Raw genomic sequence first — 14,495 nt, forward strand, 5'->3', positions numbered from 1 at the left:
GCAGATGATGATTCTAGCTCATTATAGATAAAGTTCTTTTTGCTACTTTTGAACAAACTCAAGCATTCATTCAACATATATTTATCAAGTGCCTGATAATAAAACTTATGATTTATTAAGTGCTTACTATACTCCAGGTACTGTGATAAGACTTCAGTCTGTATCAATATTATTCATCCATCCATCTAATAACAATTATTGGATGCTTGTTGTATGTCAGGCATAGTTTTAGGTGCTGGGACTATAGCAGTAAAAACAAAACAAAGCAAAACAAAATCCCTGTCCCTGTGTGTGTGTGCGTGTGTGTTGTGTGTGTGAAACAACTATGTAATAGTTCAGACAGTGGTAAGTGCTATGAAGCAAAATAAACAGGGTAGGGGAACTAGGTAATGGGGGCGTAGTTGCTATTTTATGCAGCAAGATCAGGAAAGTCCTCTAGGACAAGGTGACATTTACACAGAGACTGGAAGTAAGGGAGTAAATCCATTGGGATATCTTAGAGAGGAGAATTCCAGGAAGAGAAAAACCAGTGTAATGCCCCAAAGCAGAAGCACGCTTGAATTTTTGAGAAAAAGAAGGAGATCAGTGTAGCTGGAGCAAAGAATAGAACTAGAAAGTGCAGTTTTGGTATTACTGAAATAATATTGCCAATTGAGAGATTATCGTGGTTTAGATCAGTGAGTTAGTGATGGAGATGACAGATGGTCAGATTATAGATATACTTAGAAGAGCCCAAAGGATTTCCTGATGTACTGAATGTGAGGTAAAAGAGAAAGAGAAGTCAAGGACCAGAGAGTAGTATTTGTCATAAGCAACTGAAAAGATGGAGTAATTATATATCGAGATGGGAAGACTATGGAAAGAACTGGCTTGGGAGATGAGGCCAGGAGTTCAGTTTTGGATATGTAGTTTTGAGATTACCATTAATGATACAAGTGGAGATGACCTGTCGAGAGCTCGGTATTTGAATCTGGAATCTGGGGGAGAGATCTAAGTTGGAGATATATAAAGCCAGGGGATAATATGAGATCTTCTAGACAGCGGGTGCAGAGAAGTGTCCTAAGAAATTAATACTGGGAAATTGAAAAAGAGTGGCTAATGAAGTAGGAGGAGAACCAAGGGAGAACAGAGTCCTGGAAGGCAGTGAAGAAAATAAAGAATAAAGAGTGATAATAGGCATTGGATTTGCCATTATGGAGCTCTTAACAAGAAATGTTCTCATTGAATGATAGATTCAAGAGCCTGATTATACTGATGTAGCAGAAAATGGGTGGCAAGAGAATGAGAGAGTGAGCCCAGACAAGTGTTAGGGAGTAGGACAATGGAAAGTATGCAAATCAGGAGAAGAGTTTTTGTTTTAAGGAGGGGAGTTGTCATATAGCATGTTGGCATGTTGATGGGAATGACTGAGTAGAGGTGGAAAACTGAAGACCTAGGAGAGAGGGAGTAATTGCAGAAACAATGTCCTTAAGTAGAAAAGTACACAAGTACAAGCCTTCAAATACAAAAGTGAAGGAATTGCCTTAGGTCAGAGCATTGACATTTAACAAGAAGAAAAATAGAGAAAATGGGCACAGATGTAGGTGGGGAGGTAGATTGCTTGGTGGAAATGTGTGGAAGTTTCCTTCTTATGGCTACTGAGTTCACAGTTTTCTCAGAGAAATAAGAAGCAAAAATTCATTGGCTGAACGTGAAGAAGCAGCAGAAGGTGTTGGGAGTTTGAGGAAAAAGAAGGTATAAAACACTCATAAAGAATAGGAGAGTGTGCTAGGGAAATAATTTTATTTATCTTAAAGTAGCCTCATAAGTCAGGTATTATTAAGTATATTTAAAATATTAGGATGCTGAAGTTATAGAGTTAAGTAACTTGTCAGAAATATATAGTAAATACATAGCAGAATCTAGATTTAATCTTGGTCGGTCTGTCCTTAATTATTGTGGAGGATAAAAAATAACTATATAAGACATATTTCTTGTGGCCATGGAGTTTAAGCCAATTATGAGGGAAAAAACCACCTTTACTTCAAAAGGTTAATAATAATCTAAGATGCTGTAAGTGATGTAACCACTGAAATTCTAGGAAAACCTTATTTGAAAGATTCGATGTTAACTTGGAATAGAATGGATGATGGTTTCATGGTGGGACATGAGTTAGGATTTAGATGGTAGGATCTGGATAACAAAGAAACACTAGAGAAGGCACTCAAATGAGAAGTAGATCAAAAATAAAGAAAGAGGAAGGCGTAAGTGATAAAGGAGTACTTAAGGAATGGAGTTTTGGTAAATCTAACCTTAGGAGAGCCTGAGACAAGTAAAAAATTTATGTGTTAACAAGGTTCTCTATCAATGGAGATAATTTTAGTACTGAAAAGATAAGATGTAGAAGTGGAGGAGGTTTTGTTGGAGAGACCTGTGCAGTTGTTGAAGAGCAGCTGATGGGGGTGCTAGTGGGAAAAAAACAAAAAACAAAAAAAACATCTGTTTTTGTGGCATTGGTAACCAGAGGACTAAGTCTTGGGGAAATCATACTCACTATAGAAAGAAAGAGGAATAATTCCAGAAGGCAAAGAGCCAGAGAGGGGATCCTTAAGTCCTGTCTTTGCACATCTCTGACTAACCCCTGAACTATGCATACATGGAACAGATCCAAGAAGATCAACTAAAAACAAACAAAAATATCTGAATTGAGATAGAAGCTGCTTCCCAAGAAGAAAAGTTTGTAGTCTAATTCCAACAAAGTTAAATGCCTACTAAAAGAAAAGAAGCTATATCTTGTAGAAATAATAGGATCCAGACTCTCCATGCTTAACATTCAAAGTGTCCAGGATATTCAATGTATATGACCCAGGAAAATGTGACCAGTTCTCAAAGGAAGAGACCATCAGCTAAGATGAATCCCAAGACGACCCAGATTTTAGAATTAGCAGACATGAAATTTAACAGTTATTATATCTATCTTCAAAGATGTAAAATATGCTTGCAATGGGTAAAAAGAGTAAACATCCCAGCACAGGTATGGGAACAGTAAAAATGCACAAAATTAATGTTCTATAACCAAAAATAAAATATCTGCAATAAAATATTCACTGGATGGATTTAACTGAAGAATGGAAATGATAGAGGAAAGAGTTAGTGAATCTTAAGATAGATGAATAGAAATTATCCAATGTGAAGAACAGAAAGAAGATGAGTAGAGGCTCAGAGGCTTGCTAGATAATATAAAAGAGTTTAACATATATTTTATTGAAATTCCAGGAGGACAAGAATGAGATATTAGAGTATAAAAATATGTAAATAAGTAGTTACCTAAAGCTTCCTGAATTTGATAAAAGACATAAATTTACATATTCAAGATGCTCAATAAACCACAAGCAGAATAAATATGAAAAAGGCCATAGACACATACATGTGTCAGTGACTATGAAAAGCCAAGGAAAAGAGCAAATCTTGAAAGAAATCAGAGAAAAATGACACATCACATATAAAGGAATGATGATTTGATTAAAGGTCAGAAAAGATTAAAACATCCTTAAAGAGTTTTTAAAAAGTCAACAGAATTATATAAGCAGCAAAAATAATTCTTCAAGAATAAAGCAAAACAGACATTTTCAGATAAAAGAAAACTATGAAAACTTGTTGCTACCAGATCTGCACAACAAGAAACACTAAAGGAACTTCTTCAGGCTAAAGCAAAATGACACCAGATGGAAACTCAAATCCCCAGAAAGGAATAAAAGTATCAGAAATGGTGAATATCTATGTAAATGTATAAAAGACTATTTTTTTTGCCTTTTTCTTCTTAATTTGTTTATAGTACATGTGCCTGTATAGAGAAAAAACAACAACATTGTCTTCTGGGATTTTTATGTAAGTAGATGTCATAAATATAACAACAGCATAAAGATGTAAGTAGGAGAATAAATGAAATTTCAGGATTTAAAAGCTTTTACATAGTTAAAGAGGAAAACAGACAATTCCACAATTATAGTTAGAGCTTTAATAACTTTCAGCAACTGGCAAAGATAGACAAAAAATTAGTAAAGACATAGAAGATCTGAACACTATTATCACATTTATCTGATTGACATTTATAGAACTATACCTAACAACTGCTAGCATACACATTCTTTTCAAGGGTATGTGCACACCAGAATATGTTAGGTTGTAAAACAAATCTCAGTAAGTCTTAAAAGTCTGAAATCGTACAGAGTATATTCTCTGACCAAAATGGAATTAAGTTAAAAATCAATACAAATAAGGTATTCAAGAAAGTCTCAACTATTTGGAAATTAAATAATGTACTTCTAAATAATCTGTGGGCTAAAGAAGAAATCAATAAAGAAATCAAAATTATTTCAAACTAAATGATGATTAAAAAAGGAAAAAAATTTTTAAAAATCAAGGATCTAGGTTTCTACCTTAAGAAAATGACCAAATTAAAGCCAAGGTAATAGAATGAAGAAGACAATAAAGATAAGCCTAGAAATCAATAAAATAAAAATTGGACACAGAACAGGAAAAAATGAAACCAAAAGGTCAATTTTGAAAAGGTCAATAAAATTAATATACCTTATTGATTGCTGAAGAAGATACAATACACAAAATATGAATATCACTAAGCACTGCACATCTTACAGACATGAAAGGATAATAATGGAATGTCATGAACTACTTTATGATGATAAGTTTAACCACTAAAAATGAGCCAATCCTTTGAAAGACATAAATAATTAAAATGAACACAAGAAGAAACAGGAAAAATTGAATAACCTTAGGTCAATTAAAAAGTTGAATTAAAATAAAAATCTCCTTACAAAGAAGAACCAGGCACAGATGGGTGCACTGGTGGATTCTAACATTTAAGGAAAAATAAGAACAATCTGATACAATCTTCTTTAGAAAACAGAAGAAAAGGGAATTATTTTCAAATCCTTTTATAAGTCCAGTATTACTAGGTGAACACATCACAAGAAAAAGAAACTACAAACCAATTTTCTTCATGAACATAAGTTAAAAATCCTTAACAAAATGTTTGTAAATAAAATCCAGTAACGTATAAAAAGGGCAGTGTATTACAACCATTTAGGATTTATTCTATGAAGCAAAGGTTGGATTTAACATACAAAATCAGTTTGACTCCTCATATTAATGGAATAAAGGAGAAAACACATGTGATAATTTTAGTAGAAGCAGAAAAAATTATTTGATGAAATTCAACTTTCATTTATGATAAAAACTCTCAGAAAACTAGGCATAGATAGGATCTTCCTCAACCCAATAAGGATATCTACACAAACCTTACAACTAATGTCATACTCAATGGTGAAAGACTGAATGCTTTCCCCTAAGATCAGAAACAAGGCAAGGATATCCACTCTCACAACTTTTATTCAATATTGTATTAGTAGAACTATGTAGGTCAATAAAGCCAGAAAAATAACTAAAAGTCATACAGATGTAAAAGATATAAAAATATCTTTATTTGCATACAACATGATCATATACATATAGAAAATCCTGAAAGTCAGTAGAATTAATAGGTGCCTTAAAAGTTTGCAGAATACAAAGTCAATATGCAAAAGTCAACTGTATTTCTGTTCATTATCAATGAACTGAAAAATAGCATTAAAATAACACACCTATTTATAATGCCATAAAAATACTAAGAGCAAATCTAATGAAAGATGTATAAGACCTGTACACTGATAACAGCAAAACACTGCTGGGACAAATTAAAGAATATCTAAATTAATGGAGAGCTATACTATGTTCATAGATTGGAAGACAATATTGTTAGGATGGAATTTTCCCCAAGTTGATCTACAGATTCAATGAGATCACAATCAAAATCATAACCAGATATTTTTGAAGAAAGTGTTAATTTCTTCAAGTTAATTTAAAAAATTTATGTGGAAGTGCAAAAGTCCTGGAATAAATAAAACAATTTTGAAAAAGAATATCAAGCTTGAAGGACTTATGCTACCTGAATTCAAGACTTACTGTAAATATAAAGTAATTAAGACAGTGAAGTATTGGCATAAATAGAGACAGCTAGATAAATGGAATTGAAAAGAGAACCTAGATATAGACTCATATGGTCAATTGATTTTGACAAAGACACCAAGATAATTCAATGGGGAAATGATGGTCCCTTTGACCACTGATGTTGGAATAATTGGATATCTGTGTGCAAAAAAGTAAACCTTGACTATTACTTTACATTATACATGAAAATTAATTTGAAATGAATTGTATACCAAAATGTAAGAGCTGAAACAACAGCAACAAAATACCACAAGAGAAAGTAGAAAAAAATATTATGATCTTGGGTTAAGTAAAAATTTCTTCGGATTCCAAAAGCACCAACTATAAAAGAAATTAATTCATAAATTAGATTATATCAAGGGTAACATCTTTTGTATTTTAAAATACATAGAGAAAACCAAAAGGCAAGCTATCCTCTTACAGGAAATGTTTGCAAAACATATATCTGACAAAGGAGTGTATCAAGAATACAAAAACTCAATTATAACAAGAGAAGCAACCTAATTTAGAAAGTCTACAATATATTTGAACAGATACTTCACAAAAGAAGATAAAATGAATGGCCACTAAGCACATGTAAATGTGCTTGATACCATTAAGTATCAGAGGAATTAAAATTGAAACCACTTACACGTACACATTAAGTTGGCTAAAATTAAAAAGAGTGACAATATCAAGCACTGGGAAGAATTTAGAATAAGTGGGACTCTCATACAGTGCCAACATGAGTGCAAAATAGACAGTTGGCTTGTAACAGTTTGGCAGTTTCCTGTAAAGTTAAACAGGTACTTGCCATAAAACCATACAATCCCACTTCAGAAAACTAGTATTACCCAACAGAACATATTTGTTCATCCAAAGACTTGTATTTACCCAACAGAAAAGAAAAGATGTGTTCATCCAAAGACTTGAATATGTATATTTATAGTAACATTGTTCATAATAGTCAAAAACTGGAAACAGCCACTATGGAGAACAGTATGGAGGTTCCTTAAAAAACTAAAAATAGAGCTACCATATGATCCAGCAATCCCACTCCTGGGCATATATCTGGAGAAAACCATAATGTGAAAAGATACATGTACCCCAATGTTTACAGCAGCATTATTTACAATAGCCAGGACATGGAAACAATCTAAATATCCATTGATGGAGGAATGGATAAAGAAGATGTGATACATATATACAATGGAATATTACTCAGCCATAAAAAAGAATGAAATAATGCTTTTTGCAGTGACATGGATGGACCTAGAGATTGTCATACTAAATGAATTAGTCAGAGAAAGACAAATATCATACAATATCACTTATACATGGAATATAAAAAAATGGTACAAATGAAACTATTTATAAAACAGAAATAGAGTCACAGATATAGAAAAGAAACTTATGTTTACCAAGGGGGGAAGGTGAGGGAGGGATAAATTGGGAGATTGGGATTCACATATAGACACTGCTATGTATAAAACAGATAGCTGAGAGAGGAACAAAGATGGTGGAGTAGAAGGACGGGCTCTCACTCCCTCTTGAGAGGACACCAGAATCACAACTAGCTGCTGGACAATCATTGACAGGAAGACACTGGAACTCAACAAAAAAGATACCCACATCCAAAGACAAAGGAGAAGCCACAATGAGATGGTAGGAGGGGTGCAATCACAGTAAAATCAAGTCCCATAACTGGTGGGTGGGTGACTCACAGACTGGAGAACACTTATACCACAGAAGCCCACCCACTGGAGTGAAGGTTCTGAGCCCCACGTCAGACTTCCAAATCTGGGGGTTTGGCAACGGGAGGAGAAATTCCTAGAGAATCAGACTTCCAAACCTGGGGGTTTGGCAACGGGAGGAGAAATTCCTAGAGAATCAGACTTTGAAGACTAGTGGGAATTGATTGCAGGACTTTGACAGGACTGGGGAAAACAGAGACTCCACTCTTGGAGGCCACACACAAAGAAGTGTGCACAAAGGGACCCAGGGGAAGGAGCAGTGACACCAGGGGAGACTGAACCAGACCCACCTGCTAGTGTTGGAGGGTCTCCTGTAGAGGCGGGCAGGGGCTGTGACTCACTGTGGGGACAAGGACACTGGCAGCAGAACTTCTGAGAAGTATTCCTTGGCATGAGCCCTCCCAGAGTCTGTCAAGCCTCACCAAAGAGCCCAGGTATGCTCCAGTGTTGGTTGCATCAGGCCAAACACACAACAGGAAGGGAACCCAGCCCCACACATCAGCAGTCAAGTGGATTAAAGATTTACTGAGCTCTGCCCACCAGAGCAACTGTCCACTCTACCCACCATCAGTCCCTACCATCAAGCCTCTTAGATAGCCTCATCCACCAGAGGGCAGACAGCAGAAGCAAGAAGAACTACAATCCTGAGGCCTGTGGAACAAAAACCACATTCAAAGAAAGATAGACAAGATGAAAAGGCAGAGGGCTATGTACCAGATGAAGGAACAGGATAAAACCCCAGAAAAACAACTAAATGAAGTGGAGATAGGAAACCTTCCAGAAAAAGAATTCAGAATAATGATAGTGAAGATGATCCAGGACCTTGGAAAAAGAATGGAGGCAAAGGCCAAGAAGATGCAAAAAATATTTAACAAAGACCTAGAAGAATTAAAGAACAAACAAACAGAGATGAAAAATACAATAACTGAAATGAATACTACACTAGAATGAATTAATAGCAGAATAATGGATAAGTGACCAGGAACACAGAATGGTGGAACTCACTGCTGTGGAAGATAATAAGAAAAAAGAATGAAAAGAAATGAAGACAGCCTAAGAGACTTCTGGGACAACATTAAATGCAACAACATTTGACTATAGGGGTCCCAGAATGAGAAGAGAGAGAGAAAGGACCAGAGAAAATATTTGAAGAGATTATAGTAGAAAACTTCCCTAACATGGGAAAGGAAATAGCCACCCAACTCCAGGAAGCACAGCGAGTCCCATACAGGATAAACCCAAGGAGAAACACGCCGAGACACATAGTAATTAAATTGGCAAAAATTAAAGACAAAGAAAAAAATTTTAAAAGCAGCAAGGGAAAAATGACAAATAACATACAAGAGAACTCCCATAAGGTTAACAGCTGATTTCTCAGCAGAAACTCTACAAACCAGAAGAGAGTGGCATGATATACTTAAAGTGATGAAAAGGAAGAACCTACAATGAAGATTAATCTACCCGGCAAGGATCTCATTCAGATTCGATGGAGAAATCAAAAGCTTTACAGACAAGCAAAAGCTAAGAGAATTCAGCACCACCAAACCAGCTCTGAAACAAATGCTAAAGGAGCTTCTCTAAGTGGGAAACACAAGAGAAGAAAAGGACCTACAAAAACAAACCAAAAACAATGAAGAAAATGGTCACAGGAACATACATATCGATAATTACGTTAAATGTGAATGGATTAAATGCTCAAACCAAAAGACACAGGCTTGCTGAATGGATACAAAAACAAGACCCATATATATGCTGTCTACAAGAGACCCACTTCAGTCCTGGGGACACATACAGACTGAAAGTGAGGGGATGGAAAAAGGTATTCCATGCAAATGGAAATCAAAAGAAAGCAACAATATTCATATCAGATAAAATAGACTTTAAAATAAAGAATGTTACAAGAGACAAGGAAGGACACTGCATAATGATCAAGAGATCAATCCAAGAAGAAGATATAACAATTATAAATATATATGCACCCAACATAGGAGCACCTCAATACATAAGGCCACTGCTAACAGCTGTAAAAGAGGAAATCGACAGTAACACAATAATAGTGGGGGACGTTAACACCTCACTTACACCAATGGACAGATCATCCAAAATGAAAATAAATAAGGAAACAGAAGCTTTAAATGACACAATAGATGAGAAAGTTTTAATTGATATTTATAGGACATTCCATCCCAAAACAGCAGATTACACTTTCTTCTCAAGTGCACACGGAATATTCTCCAGGATAGATCACATCTTGGGTCACAACTCAAGCCTCAGTAAATTTAAGAAAATTGAAATCATATCAAGCACCTTTTCTGATCACAACGCTATGAGATTAGAAATCAATTACAGGGAAAAAAACGTAAAAAACACAAATACATGGAGGCTAAACAACACGTTACTAAATAACCAAGAGATCACTGAAGAAATCAAAGAGAAAATCAAAAAATACCTGGTGACAAATGACAATGAAAACATGATGATCCAGAATCTATGGGATGCAGCAAAAGCAGTTCTAAGAGGAAAGTTTATAGCTATACAAGCCTACCTCAAGAAACAAGAAAAATCTCAAGTAAACAATCTAACCTTATAGCTAAAGGAATTAGAGAAAAAAGAACAAACAAACCCAAAGTTAGCAGAAGGAAAGAAATCATAAAAATCAGAGCAGAAATAAATGAAATAGAAGCAAAGAAAACAATAGCAAAGATCAATAAAACTAAAAGCTGGTTCTTGGAGAAGATAAGCAAAATTGATAAGCCATTAGCAAGACTCATCAAGAAAAAGAGGGAGAGGACTCCAATCTATAAAATTAGAAATGAAAAAGGAGAAGTTACAAGAGACACCTCAGAAATACAAAACATCCTAAGAGACTACTACAAGCAACTCTATGCCAATAAAATGGACAACCTGGAAGAAATGGACAAATTCTTACAAAGGTAGAACCTTCCAAGGCTGAACCAGGAAGAAATAGAAAATATGAACAGACCAATCACAAGTAATGAAATTGAAACTGTGATGAAAAATCTTGCAACAAACAAAAGTCCAGGACCAGATGGCTTCACAGTTAAATTCTATCAAACATTTAGAGAAGAGCTAAGACCCATCCTTCTCAAACTCTTTCAAAAAACTACAGAGGAAGGAACACTCCCAAACTCATTCTGTGATGCCACCATCACCCTGATACCAAAACAAGACAAAGATACTACAAAAAAAGAAAATTACAGACAAATATCACTGATGAATATAGATGCAAAAATCCTCAACAAAATACTAGCAAACAGAATCCAACAACACATTAAAAGGATCATACACCATGGTCAAGTGGGACTTATCCCAGGGATGCAAGGAGTCTTCCATATATGTAAATCAATCAATGTGATACACCATATTAACAAATTGAAGAATAAAAACCATATGATCTTCTCAATAGATGCAGAAAAAGCTTTTGACGAAATTGAACTCCCATTTATGATAAAAACTCTCCAGAAAGTGGGCATGGAGGGAACCTACCTCAGCATAATAAAGGCCATATATGACACACCCACAGCAAACATCATTCTCCATGGTGAAAAACTAAAAGCATTTCCTCTAAGATCAGGAATGAGACAAGGATGTCAACTCTCACCACTATTATTCAACATAGTTTTGGAAGTCCTAGCCACGGCAATCAGAGAAGAAAAAGAAATAAAAGGAATACAAATTGGAAAAGAAGAAGGAAAACTGTCACTGTTTGCAGATGACATGATACTATACATAGAGAATCCTAAAGATGCCACCAGAAAACTCCTAGAGCTAATCAATGAATTTGTTAAAGTTGCAGGATACAAAATTAATGCACAGAAATCTCTTGCATTCTTATACACTAGTGATGAAAATCTAAAAGAGAAATTATGCAAACACTCCCATTTACCATTGCAACAAAAAGAATAAAATACCTAGGAATAAACCTACCTAGTGAGACAAAAGACCTATATGCAGAAAACTATAAGACACTGAGGAAAGAAATTAAGGATGATACCAAAAGATGGAGAGATATACCATGTTCTTGGCTTGGAAGAATCAATATTGTGTAAATGACTATACTACAGATTCAATGCAATCCTTATCAAATTACCAATGGCATTTTTTACACAACTAGAATAAACCATTTTAAAATTTGTATGGAGACACCAAAGATCCCGAATAGCCAAAGCAGTCTTAAGGGAAAAAAACGGAGTTGGAGGAATCAGACTCCCTGACTTCAGACTATACTACAAAGCTACAGTAATCAAGACAAGGTGGTACTGGCACAAAAGCAGAAACATAGATCAATGGAAAAAGATAGAAAGCCCAGAGGTAAACCCACGAACCTATGGTCAACTAATATATGACAAAGGAGGCAAATATATACAATGGAGAAAAGACAGTCTCTTCAATAAGTGGTGCTGTGAAAACTCAACAGCTACATGTAAAAGAATGAAATTAAAACACTCCCTACCGGGCTTCCCTGGTGGCGCAGTGGTTGAGAGTCCGCCTGCTGATGCAGGGGACACGGGTTCGTGCCCCGATCCCGGAAGATCCCACATGCCGCGGAGCGGCTGGGCCCGCGAGCCATGGCCGCGGAGCCTGTGTGTCCGGAGCCTGTGCTCCGCAACGGGAGAGGCCACAGCAGTGAGAGGCCCGCGTACAGAAAAAAAAAAAAAAAAAAAAAAAAAAACACTCCCTACCACCATACACAAAAATAAACTCAAAATGGATTAGAGACCTAAATGTAAGACCGGGCACTATAAAACTCTTAGAGGAAAACATAGGAAGAACACTCTTTGACATAAATCACAGCAAGATCTTTTTTGATCCACCTCCTAGAGTAATGGAAATAAAAACAAAAATAAACTAATGTGACCTAATGAAACTTCAACGCTTTTGCACAGCAAAGGAAACCATAAACAAGACAAAAAGACAACCCTCAGAATGGGAGAAAATATTTGTAAATCAATCAACGGATAAAGGATTAATCTCCAAAATATATAAATAGCTCATGCAGCTCAATATTAAGGAAACAAACAACCCAATCCAAAAATGGGCAGAAGACCTAAACAGACATTTCTCCAAAGAAGACATACAGATGGCCAGGAAGCACATGAAAAACTGCTCAACATCACTAATTATTAGAGAAATGAAAATCAAAACTACAATGAGGTAACACATCACACCAGTTAGAATGGGCATCATCAGAAAATCTACAAACAACAACTGCTGGAGAAAACGGAACCTTCTTGCACTGTTGGTGGGAATGTAAATTGATACAGCCACTATGGAGAAGAGTACGGAGGTTCCTTAAACACCTAAAAATAGAATTACCATATGATCCAGCAATCCCACTACTGGGCATATACCAGGAGAAAACCATAATTCAAAAAGACACATGCACCCCAATGTTCATTGCAGCACTATTTACAATAGCCAGGTCATGGAAGCAACCTAAATGCCCATCGACAGACCAAGGGATAAAGAAGATGTGGTACACATATACAATGGAATATTACTCAGCCATAAAAAGGAACAAAATTGAGTCATTTGTTGAGACGTGGATAGATCTAAAGACTATCATACAGAGTGAAGTAAGTCAGAAAGAGAAAAAGAAATATCGTATATTAATGCATGTATGTGCAACCTAGAAAAATGGTAGAGATGAACCAGTTTGCAGGGCAGAAGTTGAGGCACAGATGTAGAGAACAAATGTATGGACACCAAGGGGGGATAACCGCAATGGGTTGGGGATGGTGGTGTGCTGAACTGGGTGATTGGGATTGACATGTATACACTGATGTGTATAAAATTGATGACTAATAAGAAGCTGCAGTATAAAAAACAAACAAACAAAAGAAACAACTAATACTAAAGTTTCTTTGGGTTATTTGTATGGAAATATGTTAATATAAATGTTACAGACATTAAAAAAATAGATAACTAATAAGAACCTACTGTATAGCACAGGGAATTCTACTCAGTACTCTGTAATGACCTATATGGGAATAGAATCTAAAAAAGGATATATGTATATGTATATGTATATCTGGTTCACTTTGAGGTACAGCAGAAACTGACACAACATTGTAAATCAACTATACCCCAATAAAAATTAATTTAAAAAATGAAAGGGAAAACATATGTTCATCCACAGACTTGAATGTATATATTTATAGGAATATTATTTATAATAGTCAAGAAACTGGAAACCACTGAAATGTCCATCAACAGGTGAATAGATAAAAAAGTTGTCAGGGAGGAGGGAGGGATAAATTAGGAGGTTGGGATTAACATATACACATTACTATATATAAAATAGATAAACAACAAGGACCTACTCTATAGCACAGGGAACTGTACTCTATATTTTGTATACCTATACCTACAAGGGAAGAGAATCTGCAGAAGGATATATATACACACACACACATATACACATATATATATGTATAACTGAATTGCTGTGCTATATACCTGAAACTAACATGATATTGTGAATCAACTATAATTCAATAAAAAAGATCTAAAAATGAAAGTTGTCATATGCTGATACTGTGGACTCTTAGCCATAAAAAAGGAACTATCGATAAACAACAATGTGACCGCATCTCGAAACATGCTGAGTAAAAGAAGTCAAACACAAAAGACTGTTAGACATCATATGATTCCATTTACATGTAATTTCAAAAAAGGGAAAACTGTAGAGACAGA

Source organism: Mesoplodon mirus (genome assembly GCF_964341445.2).
Source record: "Mesoplodon mirus genome assembly, chromosome: 5".
NCBI lineage: Eukaryota > Metazoa > Chordata > Mammalia > Artiodactyla > Ziphiidae > Mesoplodon > Mesoplodon mirus.